The sequence below is a fragment of the Nanorana parkeri genome, unplaced genomic scaffold (genome assembly GCF_000935625.1).
Source record: "Nanorana parkeri isolate BGI_ZX_2015 unplaced genomic scaffold, ASM93562v1 scaffold748, whole genome shotgun sequence".
NCBI lineage: Eukaryota > Metazoa > Chordata > Amphibia > Anura > Dicroglossidae > Nanorana > Nanorana parkeri.
The window spans coordinates 363,643-372,116 of record NW_017307016.1 but is presented as its reverse complement, the minus strand read 5'-3'; the positions used below and the strand labels follow the sequence as shown (position 1 = coordinate 372,116).

Here is an 8,474-nt window from a genome sequence, read left to right as displayed (position 1 = left end):
GGGAGGGTGTGGGGGGGGGGGGGGGAGGGGGGTCATCTCCATGGCCATGGTTTTGTAATGAGATGTCCAACACGCTCATGAAGGTGCGATGTTCAGGTGTCCACAAACTTTTGCCTATACAGGGCAATAATCTATTTTTAGGGATGTTTTGTAGCACATCTTGCTGTATTCAGGGTCAGACTTAACATTGGGCATTGTGCCTATAGGCGGAAGATGGAAAGTAACAGTTGTTACTGATCATCAGAAGACATACACTGAGTGGCCGGATTATTATACCCCCCCATCAGTACTTCGTTGGGCCGCCCCGTGACTCCACGAGATGATGAAAGGTGATGCGAGGAATCTGACACGGCACTGTTACCCTTCTGTTGTCTTGTACCAGTCTTGCCCCTCCCCCGTTCTGCCCTAACATTGACTAGTCGCTGGCGGCCACAATTCGCACGTTCAGACCCAGATTTTCGGCTGACAGTCCGGTCTTTAAACACTTTAACAATGAGCCGCTCTTGAACATGTAACGAATTCTGCTGTTTTGCTGATACTCGCTCCATGGCTCCGAGCGCCAACAATCATCCCGCGTTCCAAGGCTGTTACATCGCGTTGTTTCCCCGAATCTTCCCAATCACTTCTACTGTCGTGGTAACCAACCCGCTTCCCTATTTATAATGGTCTGGCCCTCTAGCAACTTCAGCGCCAAATTATAGCTAATTTGCCTACAAACGTCAGGTGGTCATAATAATCCGGCCACTCAGTGTATATAATAATCCGGCCACTCAGTGTATATAATAATCCGGCCACTCGGTGTATATAATAATCCGGCCACTCAGTGTATATAATAATCCGGCCACTCAGTGTATATAATAATCCGGCCACTCGGTGTATATAATAATCCGGCCACTCGGTGTATATAATAATCCGGCCACTCGGTGTATATAATAATCCGGCCACTCGGTGTATATAATAATCCGGCCACTCGGTGTATATAATAATCCGGCCACTCGGTGTATATAATAATCCGGCCACTCGGTGTATATAATAATCCGGCCACTCGGTGTGTATATAATAATCCGGCCACTCAGTGTATATAATAATCCGGCCACTCAGTGTACAGTTATCTTATATCAGATTATTTAGACAATCTCAATATCCTAAGGGCCATTAAAACGAAACATTTTCTATGCAAAAAAGGGGAGATGCTTGGAGGAGGAGGGGAGATGTTTTGGGTGATAAGGGGACATTCGGTCCCTGGCTGTGCCGCCTGTGTACAGTAATGTCCCTCTTACACAATCGGCACAGGACGTCATCTGTATATATTAGTCTGATATGTGATATCTTTCTTCACAATCCTGAATTAGACACAAAGTACCAAAACAATGACCAAGGTGTGACACTGTCGTGATCCATCACCCCGCGTACAATAGATGAACAGCACTCGAGGTGTTTCTCATCACAAATATTTGGATGATGCACGGATGACAATCCTCAGTCGGTGAAAGCACGTTATGTATACAAACTGTATCATGGGAATGATTCACCGTAAAACAACCGCAATTAACTGAAACTGCTGACGGTTTAACTGGCAAAACAAATAGCGCAGCACTCCTAAAACCTCACGTAACCCGAAACGTCCTGAGAGTAAAGCCGGCCATACGCTGCTATGGACTTCCATCAGAAAGATCTGCTCAGAACATTCAATGACGCCGTCAGAGACTTGACGAATCGCTCAAAATTTGGTTTGATTTTAACATTCGATTTTGGAATGAATGGTGTTTCCACAATAAAAAACCACATTCACTGTTCAAGAAAAACATTTGTCTCCTTTGGTTTTTCCCTCACTAGGGTCGAGAATGATCGCCAATTAGAATTAGCAAAGATGTCACCGGCACGCCAAAAAGATTTCAGCAAAAGTCCATTTAATGAGAAATTGCCGTTCAATTACAAATGCTTTTGGGGCCTCAAGGGGTCCCCTTCATCAGGCTCAGAATGACATTCAATTACAAGCTCTTTCGGGGCCTCAAGGGGTCCCCTACAGAATGACATTTTGAGTCTGATGAAGGGGACCCATTGAGGCCCCGAAATCGTTTGTAATTGAATGTCATTCTGAGCCTGTTGAAGGGGACCCCTTGAGGCCCCGAAATCGTTTGCAATTGAATGACATTCTGAGCCTGTTGAAGGGGACCCATTGAGGCCCCAAAATCGTTTGCAATTGAATGACATTCTGAGCCTGATGAAGGGCACCCCTTGAGGCCCCGAAATCGTTTGTAATTGAATGGCATTCTGAGCCTGATGAAGGGGACCCCTTGAGGCCCCAAAAGCGTTCGTAATTGAATGGCAATTTCTCATTAAATGGACTTCTGCTGAAATCTTTTTGGTGTGCGGGTGACAATCTTTGCTAATTCTGTGTTAGTTCACGGGGCCATCCGTGGTCACTGCAAGCACCCACCTGCCGTTGCAGGTTAACCACTATTCCGGTAAGGAGTGCCGCAAGATATCTACTCCAATGTACTGATTGCCAACTAGACCCCAATAACTATTAGAAAATCAAACAAACGTTCCAGAAATGACATTTTCCACCCAAAAATGTGCCTGGTGTGCGGCCAGCGTTACACATTGTGGCACACTATATACAACAACTCAACCAATAAAATAGTGTAGCATGTTCCATGTGATATCTTCTACCTCTTATTATTATCATTATTATTATTATTATGGGGTCTACAATGTTTTCACCCAAGATTCACACATTTCTAATGGAATCTAATGCTAAAAATGGATGGATCTTGGGTGAAAAAGTTAATAAGTTGACCCATCTCAGATTAACGGGACCTTACATGTGCATATGACATAAATCCTCCAGATACATGACGTCCTAAAACAAAATAAAGTCTAATGTAACCTTAATAGCCTCAGAATGAATTACGTAGCAATTTTATATCATATTGTAAGAAATTAAATGACATGTTTTATTACCACGTATAAAAGCATCATTAAAAGAAGGGGTGCACCCATACCGATATTAGTATCGGTATCGGTGCCGAGTATTTGGGCGAGTACTCATACTTGTCCCAAATGCTCCGATGCCTTGCCCGATACTTGAGCTTCTGGTATCAGGAAGCCAGGCAGCGAGTCACTATGTCGTGCCCGGCTTCCTGATTGGCCGGAAAGCCGTCTCCATGCTCCCTCGTCACTTGTCATTACACGGCGCCCGGCTTCCTGATTGGCCAGAAAGCACCTGGTGACAAGGGAGCATGGAGACGGCTTCCCTGCTGATCGGGAAGCCGTGTGGCGAGTCTTTACATGCCGCCTGGCTTCCTTAATGGGACTTCCTGGAATCGGTATTGGCGAGTACCAAAAAAACTGTATCGGTGCATCCCTAATTAAAAGCATTTCTACCATCTCATGGCATGGGGTCTCATTTGGGGTGTTCAATTGCTTGGTAGTGGCTGCACTTCCACCTACAGGGACCCCACAGAGAGCAGGAGGGGGCTGTGGAGAAGTCAATCAGAACAAAAAAAGGATTCGCCACCAAATGGGCATTTGGGGGCAAACACAGACCCCTTCTAGCCCTGCTGAAGGGGTCTGTGTTTGCCCCCAAAACGCTTTGAAGCTTTGATTCTTTCATTGTTACTGATAAACACTCCTTTGGACTTTTCTTTGTTTGGTGGCACCTCCATTTTATGTTCTAATGCCCATACAATCATGACCGGGGTTCACTCTGGGCATAAATATCAATTTATCAAAACTGGAGCAGAAAAAATCTGGAGCAGATGTGCATAGTAACCAATCAGCTTCTCTGTCTCATTTTCAAATCTTACCTGAGCAGACTGAAGAGAGATGCTGATTGGTTGCCATGCAGTTTTGATAAATTCACCCCTCTGAATCTTTATCCCATATGAGTGCTGTGTCCTAATTGCGACCAAGGGATGAAGCGTTAAAGGAGAACTTCTCCCCCCCCCCCCCCCCCCTCATAGTTCTCCTTTAATGAGTACCAACCCTACTCTCATCGTACAGATCAGACATCTATATGGTGATACCTCCATACCAAATGTCAAGAGCAAATACATAATACAGCCATGAAATCCACCCAGGACAATGCTGGCCCACCTCGTGTTGTATTCAAACAGTACAAAACTACCACTTGGTGCCCCATCTGTATCATCCATTGACTGGTATAAGAGGAGGTATGTAAAAACATTTCACACCAGGGAGCTGATTTCTTTATTGTTGTCAGCAGTCTTGAACCCATCCTCCTCTTCTCCTCAGCACAAGTCCCTCTACACCAAGAAGAAATAGAGATTTATTGATGGTGAGCAGATATTCCATGGGGTTGCTCTCCCATTGATCTGTCTGGAAATATGGAGGAGGGGAGATTAGGGTTGTCACCTTTTCTTCAAGCGAAACCCGAACACTCAAGCAACGCGCGGACATTTTTTGGGGGGAAAATGAGTCATGGCTTATTCATATGTAAATAGCGCCACCCATTCCTATGTATCACAGTTGAGATTATTTTCAGTGGGGGGCCAGTAGCCCCTATCTTAATTTTGGTTGCCCCTGTCTGCCTGAGATCATGTGTCCGGGATTCTGCTGCCATGAAACATGGACACAGCATTCAAAACCCGGACTGTCCGGGTGAACCCTGGACAGGTGGCAACCCTAGGGGAGATGCTGCTGTGTGTGAACTGGTAGTAACTTCATAAAGGGCGACACTGTGATCCGGGAACATGGCCCGGGACACTGCATCGTTGGGGCTGAGGTCCAAGATGTAAGGCTGTGTCGGCAAATTCAGGACAGCCAGCACCTATGTAGAGGGTGAGGTCACAGCAACCATGATGACAATGATCTTTATTTGTGATAGGTGAAGCATAGGGAGCAATTAGTGTTGGGCCTGTAGGCACTGGTAGGTCTGTTAGGGTCTGTAACTCTTACTGAATGTAATGTAGGTTGCACAATGCTGTATATTTTACAGAACTGGGGGGGTGGAGAGTGAAGAGTATTCTCCTTTTTTTTCATGCTTTGCTACATCTTAATGTGGCTGACCTCCTGCAGCCTCTTTACAGCCTGTCCCTGCCTATATGCACTACAGTGATAACAGGATGCATGTGTACTTTTAAAGGGCATGTTTCCTAATTATTGTTGGCTGCAAAACACCGTGCACCCAAAACAGCCCACACCCTCAACCCAGGAGCGCTGCAACCCCCTGCCCGTGTCCTCATATGCCCATTTTTGAAATAAAAAATGAGAGCTATAACCCTGAGGCCAGGCTAAAGTGTGTAAAACACATAAACAAGGCGGGTGCTTTGCTACAGTAGAAATTCAAGTTTATCCTCTAAACGTCATTGCGCAATGTTTGCAGTGCGCCAGCCACCCGCTTTCCAGCCACAGTGTCCCAGATTGCTAAGAGCCGGGCGGGGGAGATGTATAATGGGCATACGCGCTCTGACATCACTGGTTGCCAGGAGCTGGGCGGAATGCCGGCCATTGTGTCCCAGGTTGCTAAGAGCCGGGTGGGCAGATGCGGAACCTGCAGTCACTTATGTCTGGTGGCCCTGTCTCCTCTACCCACCTCCCCATGCTCTGATTGCGTGCGCCTTCTAGAATGCCATTGCTCTCCCACTTGTTCCTCCTCATTCCGAATGTTCCTGCTCTCCCCTCCTCGCCACTTAGGTGCAGTTTGCCATGTCACTCACTGGGGCCCCAGCTCACAGAAAGCACCAGCTATTGGCCCTTCAATGATGCTGCAAGGCTGAGTGTGGCCTCCTCAAGATCGATGACAGGCTCTAACTCCACCCTTCCTGGCTCCTCTTATTTAATCATTTTGTTACTCCTGGGAACACAGGAAGAGATTTGCATGGCTACACATGTAACAAGGCAGAAATGGAACACTCAATCAATTCCCTCCTCTACCGGCATAGACAGTTTGAAGGTGATTAACAGGATATATATAGGGGGGGGGCTATACCATCCTCCACTCTTCCGGGGAAGACTTTCCACAATGCTTTGGAGGGTACCTGTGGGAATTTGTCCCATTTGTGAGGTCAGGTACTGATTTTGGATGAGAAGATCTGACTCACAGTCTGCATTCCAATTCATGAAAATGTTCAGTAGAATTGAGCTCAGGGCTCTATGTAGGAGGCTTGAGTTCCTCCACCAAACTGGTCAAACGATAGATAGATAGATAGATAGATAGATAGATAGATAGATAGATAGATAGATAGATAGATAGATAGATAGATAGATAGATAGACAGACAGACAGACAGACAGACAGACAGACAGATAGATAGATAGATAGATAGATAGATAGATAGATAGACAGACAGACAGACAGACAGACAGACAGATAGATAGATAGATAGATAGTATACAGGGAATAGATGGGGCTATAATATCCCCTTTAACCTCTGTGTGTGTTGCTCCTGCAGCAAGCCAGAAATAGATTGATCAAACAATCCTCCTGGATCCAGTCATAGCCAGTTTCAAGGGTTCTAGTGAATTTGGTGGAGGAGGAGGGATGGGGTGTATCAGGAATGTCAGCTCTTTACAGTACCCCGGAGCTACGACTTCTACACCAGTCAAAGTCTACACCTGGAAAAGTCTTGTGTTTTTAATGCTGAAACCTGGGATTTTTGTAAATTAACCCTCGCAGCGCTCTGGAGATTTACTGCAAGGTTGTTTTTTTTTTTTACAATATTCCCAGAGTTCAGCGTTAACTGATATCAATCAAATGAAAGTAGATTTGGGGTGCTGCTGCAGTCTACGATTCCCCAGCCGAAAAAACAAAAATATGTCACCGAAGTAAACTGTGAGCGAGAATGTCCCGTAAAACCGCGCCGGTCCCAAAATACAACATACAGTTTTAAAGTGACACTAAACTCAGGAGTGAAATCGTAAAAAATCCATCCGAGTCCTTCAACTCTGAACAACAACAATGTATCTTATTTGTGTATCGCTCGGCTGTAGATCCTCCGATCATCTCTGACACTGTCCTTCCTCCTGGAGGGGGGCTACATCTGTTCCCCATGGTCCCTGTGTGTGATGTAAAGTAGTCACCGCTCCAAGCTCTCTCCAGGGATGGACTACAATCTCATGTTTAGTTTACTCATTTGTACTGAGATTGTAGTCCAACCCCGGGAGTGAGCTTGGAGCGGTGACTACTTTACATCACACACAGGGACCATGGGGAACAGACGTAGCCCCCCTCCAGGAGGAAGGACAGTGTCAGAGATGATTGGAGGATCTACAGCCGAGTGATACACAAATCAGATACATTGTTGTTCGGAGTTCAGGGACTTGGAGGGATTTTTAAGATCTAACTGTTGAGTTTAGTGTCACTTTAACTTGACAGCATTGAAATAACTTCTTCCTTATTCTTCTAGATGAAATCCCAATAAAATGTGAACACAATGTGGCCGTGGGAATTGAAATTGGGTAAAAGAACAAAAGAAAAAACTGTTTACAAATCAAAAGAATCCGAACAGACAGGAAATACAATGTAAAAAAAAAAAAGATTTGCTGAAGTTGTAACAATGACCTTTTGTGTGACACAATTATAAATATCATCCCGGGATTATAACTGATTACTTTGTTTATAGGAGGATTGTTCAGTGAGTACCTCCCGGAGTGTATCTGAAGTGACCCTGTCTACTTTCGGGCAATCCCCGATGTTTAGGCATAATGAGAAATATCTACTATGTATAATGTTTTGTAATTGTTCCGGGATACAGATGGAGACATATTTTGTGCTGTTCTCATTATCTTTGTATAACTTTGCTAAAAAGGGATTGACTGAAAAATATCTATTATAACTTGTTTTATACAACATTTCCTAATACTTATAGGAGAATTATGAGGGGGGTGATTTTCACTCAGCCTCATAATCTGAGCCGACCTGTGACAATGAGACTGTCACAGGTCGGCTCTGTAGATCGGGCAGTGAGCGAACACATACCGTCGCTCGCTCACTTTTCGATCTACCCCTGCAGAGAGCCGGGACTGTCACTCACGGCTCCCTGCAGGGATTCCCCCCCCCTCCCCTGTCCGATCCTCCAGCACTCACTGGCGGAACAGACGGTGGAGGGGGCGATATCTATTCTAACTTGTTTTATATAACATTTCCTAATACTTATAGGAGAATTATGAGGGGAGTGATTTTCACTCAGCCTCATAATCTGAGCCGACCTGTGACAATGAGACTGTCACAGGTCGTCTCTGTAGATCGGACTGTCACTCACGGCTCCCTGCAGGGATTCCCCCCCCTCCCCTGTCCGATCCTCCAGCGCTGACTGGCGGAAGGCGGAACAGACGGTGGAGGGGGCGGGTACAGCTGGCTCTGCCTCTGGATAGGCAGAGCCAGCTGTCAAGCTGGGTGGATCCAGACATAATTGTCGGGATCCGCTCCGGCTGCGGCGTCTCAGTATACCGCGAGCTGTAGCTCCCTATATACTGAGCTTAGGGTGACGGGAGGACGCTAGTTTGTGT

General features: G+C 45.8%; 1 protein-coding gene across 1 annotated transcript in view; it reads right to left on the bottom strand.

Moving 5' to 3' along the window:
* LOC108793428 (WAP four-disulfide core domain protein 3-like) overlaps positions 1–8,474 on the bottom strand; it is an 18,924-nt gene that overhangs the window by 9,798 nt on the left and 652 nt on the right. The window lies entirely within an intron of this gene.